This window comes from Eptatretus burgeri, chromosome 3 (genome assembly GCF_056783735.1).
Source record: "Eptatretus burgeri isolate ZD-2024b chromosome 3, Ebu_testis_v1, whole genome shotgun sequence".
NCBI lineage: Eukaryota > Metazoa > Chordata > Myxini > Myxiniformes > Myxinidae > Eptatretus > Eptatretus burgeri.
In genome coordinates this window covers 98,879,165-98,888,916 of record NC_140963.1, presented here as the reverse complement: position 1 = coordinate 98,888,916, position 9,752 = coordinate 98,879,165, and the positions used below count along the sequence as shown (strand labels likewise).

At 47.2% G+C, this 9,752-nt stretch overlaps 1 protein-coding gene and 1 non-coding gene across 5 annotated transcripts in view; one reads left to right on the top strand and one right to left on the bottom strand.

Moving 5' to 3' along the window:
* Positions 1-6,082: 6,082 nt before the first annotated feature.
* TRNAP-AGG (transfer RNA proline (anticodon AGG)) lies at positions 6,083-6,154 on the bottom strand. Its single transcript has one exon. It is a non-coding gene; the product is annotated as a tRNA-Pro (tRNA).
* A 1-nt stretch (position 6,155) lies between these two features.
* PAN2 (poly(A) specific ribonuclease subunit PAN2) overlaps positions 6,156-9,752 on the top strand; it is a 179,243-nt gene continuing 175,646 nt past the window's right edge. Inside the window, exon 1 of one of the 4 annotated variants that reach the window (XM_085874655.1) lies at positions 6,156-6,406. The gene's annotated coding sequence lies outside the window, so the exon portion shown is untranslated. The remainder of the gene's footprint in view (positions 6,407-9,752) is intronic. The other 3 variants (XM_085874652.1, XM_085874654.1, XM_085874653.1) reach the window with 3 other exon arrangements.

The following is a 9,752-nucleotide window of genomic DNA, read 5'->3' as shown; positions in this document are numbered from 1 at the left end:
GTTGTTGGCGACTAAACCATCTCTCCCATCTGCCTTCCAACGGACACCCAGCAGGATTGAAAACAAAACCTGTCAAAGGGCGGAGGAGCTCCTTGTGAGCCAACAGCGATCCATATCTGGTGCCCAACTGTGTCTGTGGATGTCCTCCTGCAGGTGGGTTACCTCTTTCTTGGAGGTTGGCCACAGGATTTGCACTTCGGCCACCGTAAAACACTTCATTCTGCAAAACACACAAAGATAACCGAAAACCCACTCTGTGGGAGTACCTCCTGTGGAGCTGCACTTAGCTCGAGTCTTCCACAATCTTCCACTGATGGGGATGGTTATGAGACGTGTGTTGGTCCCCATGGATCTGGAACTGTGAACCAGCATAGCACTAAGTTCCTTGACATTGCAATATGTCATAGTCTTAGAGTGGCTGCTTCATGGTTTCAGCGCCCACAGGCTCATCGCTGGGCTTGGTATTCCAATGCTGGTGGTGTGGCAAAGGAGATTGATGATGTGCCGGTTGATGGTCACTGGAGGATGATCCTGAACTGCAGGGTCTACTGAAGTGGTCAATTCCTCAATACCAACGACAGTGATTGTTGTAGCAAATACTCTGTAAAGTGCTTGTTGTGGCAACTCTGAAGGTTCAGGTTATATCAGGGAGAATGGTACCATCCCAGCCAAGGCTGGATGTTGGCAAGCTCAAGGATGAGAGGGTAGCTGAGGAGTTTGCGAACAGGCTGAGTGGGGACTTGCGGGGGGTTAGGTGTTTTGGGGAAACCTGAAGAGTTGTGGAGTGCTTTCAAGACGACCATCCTTGATGTTGCTGGTGGATGTCTGTGAAGAGGTGGAGCATCACCTGTGGTCAGGTGATTCTCTTCCTGCTTACAGAGGAATTAGTGCATTGCTTTCCTCCAAGACTGTCTCTAGGTGTCCTGCAGTTAGAGCGATGGGTGGTGGGCTATTGATGGAGGAGTCTTAAGTAAAGGCCCGCTGGGCCGGTTACTTTGAGTGGCTATACCAGGCTGACCCATCAGCTGTTGAGTTGGATGTCAGGGGCATAACTATCCCCATTGCTGACCCTGCAATCAACTGTTAACCGCCTTTGTTTGTGGACACACAGGTTCCGGTGAACCAGTTGAAAGAAGGGTAAAGCTCCTGGGATCTGTGGCATTCATGCTGAACCTCTCAAGGCTGCTGGAAATGCTGTACTCATGGCGTTGCATGCAGTTCTGTGCTCTGTTGAGGATACAGCATCATCCCAACTGACTGGAAGAGGGGTCTTGTTGTCCCTCTCTGGAGAGTGAAGAGTGATCTATAAGACTACAACAGCTACCGATGGGTGACACTGCTCTCAGTGTTGGCAAGGTCTTTGCTCAGATAATTTTTGATAGGGTTCGCCTTCGCCACCATCTGCTTGAGCACCAGCCCCCAGAGCAGTCAGGCTTTACATCAGAGGTCAACAATTGACCGTATCCTTGCTCTTCGGGTCCTCGGGGAATGCAGATGAGAGTTTCGGCAGGGGCTGCTCACAGACTATGTTGATCTCCGTCAAGTGTTTGATTCAGTCAATCGGGATGCCCTCTGGAGGTTTCTCGGTTTTCGTGAGGTGCCACCAAAACTGATCAATCTGTTGTCTGAACGATACTCTCGTGGTACTCAGATTTCTGTGAGGTGTGGTGGCTCCATCTCCAACTTATATAATTTGTTAGTGGAGTTTGTCAGTAGCGTATACTGGCCCCCACACTTTTCAGCACTTGTGTGGACTGGATTCTGGGAAGGATGTCAGAGGGATCAAGTTTTGGGGCATCGTTTGGGAATGTCAAGATCTCTGACCTCAATTTTGCAGATGATTCAGTCATCTTTGCAGAGATGCTGGATATGCTTATGGAGACCCTTGAGGCACTGAATGAGGAGTCAGAGCCACTGGGGTTATGGTTTCCTGGGTCAAAATGAAGATCCAGGCTTTCTGCTATCTTGTCTGTACCTGTTTGTGGTAGGATGTTGAGGTCACAAAGAGATTCACTTACCTTGGCAGTGATATACATGCCCTTGCTGGCTGTGAGCCAGGGGTCAAGAGATGTCTGAGTCGGGCCTGGGGAGTCATGGATTCACTCGATCATGGAGTGTGGCGCTGTCGGTTCCGAAGCAGGAGGACAAAAGTCTGAGTCTTTAAGTCCTTGGTGCTTCCAGTCTTTTTTTTTGTATACCTTGTCAAGGCTCGTATTATAAGAGCGAACACACAACGAACGTCAAGGGGGGGCATGAGACAAGAGGGGCGTCGGAAGGACAAAAACGGTGGGGAACAGAGACATTCGGAGATCTGTGGAAGGGAGAGGGATGGGGCGGGGAACACGGGGTATAGAAGATGGACATCACAGGGACTTCCAGGAAGGAAAGCAGGGAATTCGAAGGAAGTGGGTTTGGGGTGGATTAATGGGGGTAGAAAAGATCGAGGATTTGGATGGGGCATGATAAGAGGTGGTGGTGAACAGCTGTTTTGAAGGCCTGGAGGGAAGAATGGGTTTGAACAGAGTGAGGGAGTTTATTCCAAAGGCAGGAAAAAAGAGGAATGAAAGAGTGAAGGTGAGCAGTGATTCATGAATTTGGTAGTTTTACCAGAACGGGGTTATTGGCGGACCTTGAGCGCCCTGGGGAAATGTGGTGGGGACAAATCACAGACAGCGCAGTGAGGTGGGCGAGACCTGAGAGGAGACGGTGGAAGACAGAAAGACCACCGACCTGCCTTCGGTGAGAGAGTGAAAGACCCAAAGACTCAGCCTCATCGTGGGAGATGCCAATGATCCGTGTTGCTCTGCGGATGTGAGACTTGGACTCTGACCAGGGATCTGAGACAGCGACTTAACTCCCTCGGTACCAGATCCCTTTGGAGAATCCCTCACGATCGCAGGTCAGAATTTGTGTCCAATGAGCAATTGCTGACAGTGACTCAGATGAGATTTGTTTCCTGTTTATTCCGTGAGCGACAGCTGCAGCTGTATGGACACGTGGCTCGTTTTTCTGATGCTGATCCTGCTAACCAGATTCACTCAGAAAGGGAGCCTCGTGAGTGGGGGAGGCCAACAGTCTGACCACGTGTCTCATGGTTGCAGTCGGTTGATTTACATCTCAAGGAGATGGGGATGGGCAAGGCATCTTCCTGGGGAATAGCCAAATTGAGGCCCCTGGAGTAATGGTGTTATGAATCAGTCAGCCATGAGCACACAACAGCCAGGTCCTATAGATCAGTTATATCGGTAAGTATGTGTTTCTCGTTAGGGTCCTGTCCCTAGTCTAATGGGAATTAAACGTTCGTGCGCTGCAGAGTTATTTTGATCGTCAGGGTTTCTTTGACATTTTTACATCCCTTACACCAATAACAACACCTTCGCTCCATCCTGACACCATAACGCTCGCGGTGGGCGGAGTTCAAGAAGGACTTGGCATCTCTCTGACCCAATCAGAGAGATGCGAGCGAGTTTGCCTTCGGTCGGCCAATGAGAGCCAACACAGGACAATTTTACTCACCTTCCTGTTTGAGGGGTGGTCCGCTGTGACGCCCGCCATGCCCCCCGGTCCAATCAGCGGACTTGGCGCCCCTTTTGGCCAATTACGGGGGCAACAAGCGCATTTGCGCACCAAAAACATTCCAGTGAGGGAGAGCGGGTCAGAAGAGGCGGCTCCTCCCCTCTGGAGGAGTGAATAATTGTTCGGCGCTATCCGACTGTGGAGAGTTGGGGTTTGTCTGCCGGATCGTCTGGCCTTGCCTGCTGGCACTCGCTGCCGTGTCCGCCCTCGCGCTGGTTGGCGTCCGCCCTTCATCCTCCGTCCCTGGTCCTTGGAGTGGCATCGTGGTTGTGGGTTCGAGTCCCGCCGGTCCAGGACGTCGAAGACCACACGAGGTGGACAGATCCAAGATAGCTCTGGTTTCCAGCTCATCTTCCCTCGAGCTGGAAACCTTCAATAAAACCCGACGGGGTCCATTTCTTTTGGGGTATTTGTGTGTGCGTGTGTGTGTCCTTGGGCCCCGTCTATAAGTAGAAACTGTGAAGTGCCTCTCTGTGTTCCTTGTGCATTATTTGCCTTGCTATAGTCGTGATAACTCCGCTCTTGTGTGCTTCCCCTCCCTGATTATCGTTATAAATAAATACCCCTATTGTTGAATGTTCCAGCTCGTTTCTGTGCTTCTTTCATTGGCTTGGCACGGCGCGTGTTGGGAAATTGGGAAATGGAAAATTGTGCATTTGGTCCGATGGGTCTTGGTAACCATCCGCTCGGGTTACGCACGGTTCGAGCACGATAACGGCTCGTTCTGTCCGAGGCCTGCCAAGGGTGTGAATTCCCCGGTAGCTTTGCCGCGTGGATACTTAGGTATATTGAAGTTTGCAATTAACCCTATCCGAAGCGGTAAAATTATTGGCGATTCACAGTCCTGTAAAGGACCCGTGCCTTTCGGAGTTCTCCCAGAAGCACGATCTAGATTCCGGGTGTTCGGTGGAGCCGACTCTACTGCTCCACCTCGCGGTCGTGCTCGCCGCCGACACCCGGCCCCACAACAATATTGCCATTTACTGCAAGGTTACTGTGATGTCAACTGGGCCTGTAGCCTGTCTCAAGTAGTGGCAGAGCACCCAGAGCTTCAATTTTCACTCCATCAGTTTGCAATACACCAAAGAAGGCCTACTTCCTTTATTCAAACGACACTTCCCACTCGCAAACGCGTGTTCAAACTCACCCTCTTGTGCATTGCCAAAGAACCACAACTCGCTGCCTCCCATTCTTAACAAGGCAACAACCTTCCATATTTATTTTATAAACAGAAGCATCAGAAGGCGAGTTATATTAAAAATATTTTTAAATTTTATTATTTTATTTTATTGAAGAATTTGATGTTGTGGAAACCAAGGCCTTCAAGATCATTGGAATTTCCTGTGATGAAGCTGAGTCGATCCAGGACCTATCACTTTCACATCACAGAAAGGTCGATGGTCTCTGCTACCTCCTCCTTTCTGGTCTTGCATCCTCTGCTCTTTCCGTGCTTTGTCCAACCACAGGTTTCTGAATGCCAGGACCGGATTCAGGGGCAGTCGACCCACGTGACCACCTGGGACCCCGGATTCAAGGGGTGCAAGCTCCCAGGTTTGGGGTGCACCTTCCGCACAGCCAAAACGAGGAAATTGATGCAGGAGGAAACCGTTAGGCCCATCATGCCTGCACCACAACATCAGATGAAACAAATTAAATCTGTCAACTGTCAAGCTAACGATTTAATATCATTGGGGGGAATGGGGGAAGGAGTGGGGATGAGAAAGGTGTGGCAGGCTCAGGTTAACAAGGACAAATGTGTCCAAGAGCCGCGTCATAAAGGCTTTGTCTTCACCAGAAGAGGAAGAGGAAGATGCAGAGGAGGAGGAAGAGGAAGGGGAATAGTAAGAGGAAGATGAGGAAGTGGAAGAAGAAGATGAAGAAGAAGAAGAAGAACGAGGAGCTCGACGCGCTAATAAAATAAACTTATGTCGTTGTTGTTGTTGTTGTTGTTGTTGTTGTTGTTGTTGTTGTTGTTGTTGTTGTTGTTGTTGTTGTTGTTGTTGTTGTTGTTGTTGTTGTTGTTGTTGTTGTTGTTGTTGTTTTGTTGTTTTGTTCTCAGAAACCTTCCTCAAGTCCATCTCTTTCCAAGCTTTCAGTTTTTTCTTCCTGAGTTTTGCTTTTATATCCATTTTGTCCGCTCAGTGTTGATGGAGGCCTGCCTCTGCTTATGCCCATCTCAGAAACCATCCATACTCCTTGACCCTCGTTCTTCCACACATCCCTTCTTTGTCCAGCGGTGTGTTCCGTCACCGATGAGCTTGTGGAGCGCTAGCCAAGCGGCTTAAGCACTCAAGGAAATAAACAACGAACATCTGAAGAGAAACAGCAATGACCGGCCACGGATAACTTGAAGCGATGAATGCAAGAAAAACGTGACGTCACGATTCGAGACTCGGTAGAAGTGAAAAACATTGAAAAGAAAAGATATCAAGAATAATAATAATAATAATTGCACAGCATATAGTCGACGGCTCGGAGTAATTATTTTGATAAAAAAAAAAAAAATGGGCTCGTCCGGGATTTGAACCCGGGACCTCTCGCACCCTAAGCGAGAATCATACCCCTAGACCAACGAGCCTGCCATACTAACCGATTTGTAAATTTTCTTCTATTTAAAATACCCTATTCGGCTTCTGTAAATTTTTCAAATATTAACTTGTTCAGTCTCATTTGGCGGGAAAACATCCTCGAGATGTTTTAAAGGGGGATAGAGGGAATCAAGTGAGTGCGATATGTTCGCAAGGTACGCCGGGAAGCCTTGCTCTGCGGCCTTGCTCTGCGGCCTTGCTCTGCGGCCTTGCTCTGCGGCCTTGCTGTGATATGTTGGCCGGTATGCTTCCTTTAAATTTGAAGTTAATTGTAACTTTTCCAGGGATTATTCTTTCAATCTGTTTCACTGCGATTCTACGTGCTGACTGCATCGCTGGGTCACAGTTATTTGTTTGTTAACACTGTACGTATCGTGTCCTCTTCCGCCTTGGGGCCTACTCGGCCTCCTCTCCCAAAAAAATCACTGATTCGCTCTCGATCTTCATTAAGTGTGAAGAGAAGCGCATCCTTCGATTTATCGACATCAACGAGGGTCAGGAAGTTGCATCGGATCGTTTTGACATTTTGGAGGGAACGTGACGTCGGCGGACTCGAACGGGGACATTTTTTCCACACGTTCACGTTTTTTTTGTGATAACTACGTGTTTGCAATTACATGACATCATAATTGACGTCTGACACTAAACTCAGACGTCAGGTCAGGGTGTCGAGGCGTTTTTAAAAAGGCACGAAAAGCTCAAACCGACGTCGCACGTTGTTGCTTCATGAACACTGCCTTTGGCGTACAATACCAATACACCTCTCGTTTTCAGTTCTGGGAAAAATCGTCGTGACGTGTTCGATCTTATTCACGGTATACGTTTACTGAATTAAGATTATAAAATCGTATAAAAAAACAAGCTCAAATGAACTAAGATCCTCGTCCTCTTAATGATGACGTCATAAAACGAATATGACTTCATTGTGATGTATCAGGTTTGCGATAAATTATCTGTCAACTTTTTTTTCTCGGAAGAATTTCCAAAATCGGAGATGTTTACTGCCTGCGCGTGGGCTTTCTGCATATACATGGCAAGTTTCACGAAGATCCGATGAAAACTCTGGGTTGTGAAACAAAAAATGTCAAAAAATAGGAATGACGTCTTAAAAATTGATATGACGTCATAGTGATGTATCATATGTGCCGTAATTCATCTCTGCTAATGCCCTGTTCGATTCCCGCAACCAGAATTCAAAAAGCTTGCCTAGTTTCAGAGATAATTTTTTTGGCGATTTCCATTAGCGGAGATATTTTGACGTCATAACTTTTTTTTCTAGGAGGAATTTTCAAAATCGGAGATGGTTACTGTCTGCGCAGGGTATTTTTTTACATATATACGCCAAGTTTCAGCAAGTTTCGATGAAAACTGTAGGCTGTGAAACAAAAAAAGTCCACAAGAAGAAGATGAAGAACAACAACGTGAGTAAGACTTAGAGATCCTCCACGAGGATCTAAAATCCCACCCAAAAGGGGAAGTTTTGAATCGTCACGTGGTTGTATATATTAGTAGGCCAGCCAACATGGAACATTACACTTTTTGGGGCATCGCGTGTTAACAGCAGGCATCCATGCCAGATCATTGAGTCGTAGGATTAAGAAAAAGGTGTGGGTGGATGCCACCCTGGATTCTCAATTTTTAGGTCATTTTCAAGGTCATAAAGGTAAAAAATGGCAAAATGATCATTTCCCTTTATTTTGGCAGAATTAAAACATTTTTGGTGCCAATGTCTTTATGCATTCTTATGTTTCATGTTTTCATACATGGACAACAAAAACATCATGTAAACTTTTGAATTTACATAAATCCACAACACAATGTAACGTAAAACTGCAGTTTCAAAATGCAGTGGTCTGAGTACCTATTATGGTAATCAAGTTTCTCACTGGCAGTGAACCAAGCTGAGAAATTGAAATGTTATGTCTTAGGTTACTGTAGATTAGTTCAACAACAATTTCAATGTGGCTAAAATGAACTATGTGCATGTTTTATAGAAAATCTATTGCCCAGCTGGGTTACAACATTCTACCGCATCACAGCCACATGCAGAAGTGCACTTCAGTTCTTTTTTAAAGCAAGTGCACCGAGCTGTTTGGCATTTGGATTTGCACCCACAGGTCATCAGCTGAAGGCAGGTATCTGGAATTGGGGGCAGTCTTGTCCAGATAGGGACCAGGCAAGTCTTCTCCTTCACCCAGGCAGCGGTGACCACAGGGGATGGTATCCTGATGCATTCTCGATATGCTTGCAACCAGATCTTTGCCTGGTAATTGGCACGTTTACTGTGCAGATCCAGGGCATCTCTGGTCGGAGGCAACAAATCAAGGCCCTTCTTGGCTTTACCAAACACATGGAATCTGGCTTGATCCACACTTGGCTGTGCAGGAACGCCATACAGATGACTTACAAACTGCTCAACTTGGGAGAGTTCTCCATCGCGACCAATTCCACTGACTCGGAGTGGCTGACTCTGGAAAGTTTTCCAGCACGTCTTCTTCCCATGGCCACTGAAGGCTGAGGTTGTGTCACAACCTGTTAGTGCATGGAAACTCAGCAAGTTTTCCCTAACCGGTTGTGGCAGTTTGTCTGATACAGCATGTATTGGGGAGCACTTCCGCTTCTTTGATGTTCCAGAAACCATCCATACTTGAGCTGCTCTGGTTGGCATGAAGTGGTAGGAGACTCAGCAAAACATCTGTGTCACTGCACATGACCACCAACCTTTCATATCCTTCACTGACTGCCTCACATGAATGGAGTATCAGCCTCTTTATGGTTGCCATGAAGTCTGACTGCTTCCCTTCTTGTTGATCTGGCATCGGTAGCATTGGAGAATCCACCTCCTGTTACCACTTCACATCTTTCTGCGAGATCTACGCTCTTCTGCATGATCATCTCAGAAAGGAACCTTGCAAGATCTGCCTTGTTCACATCTGAGGCGATGGAATTGCTCACAATCTTGAACTCATCACCGGGTGAAGTTTGGAACACTCAATCAATGCTGCAGACCTCTCCAGAGTTTCCACCCTGTGAACTTTTGTTTTGCCCTCTTCTTGGCAAAACATGCATAGGGACCAATTCATTGCTCGTTGGGTGCTTCGTCGGGTGGGTAGTGAAGTCGTGCTGGGGGTATGGATCAAGACCATGATGGGATGGATGCTAGCTGTGCTGTTTCTTTAGTCTGCTTAGCTTGCTTAGCTTCCTTTCAGAGGTGAATATGGAGTAGCAGGTTTTGTGCCACCTGTGTTCCATTGCATGGAATTCTTCCTCTGAAAGCACCTCAAGTCTCTCAAGGATGACGTCATTGGTGGTGTCACCCAGTTTTCACCTCTGATCAGCGACTGTCGTTGTTCTGTTTTTTTTTTTTTCCTTCTGTGAATGCTGTGCGGAGGTCACCTGAACTGCTCTGACAAAAAAGGCATGAGAGCTTCTCTGTGTCTTTGCTCTCTCTTTTGCGCTTGATAATTGATACAGGGTCCATGGCTGGCTACTATCCTTCTGCTTTCAAACTGTGGAAGTTTCGAGCGATCTGAAAATACAGTGTACACAGTGGTTATAACCATGTAACAACGATCAACAAGAACACCT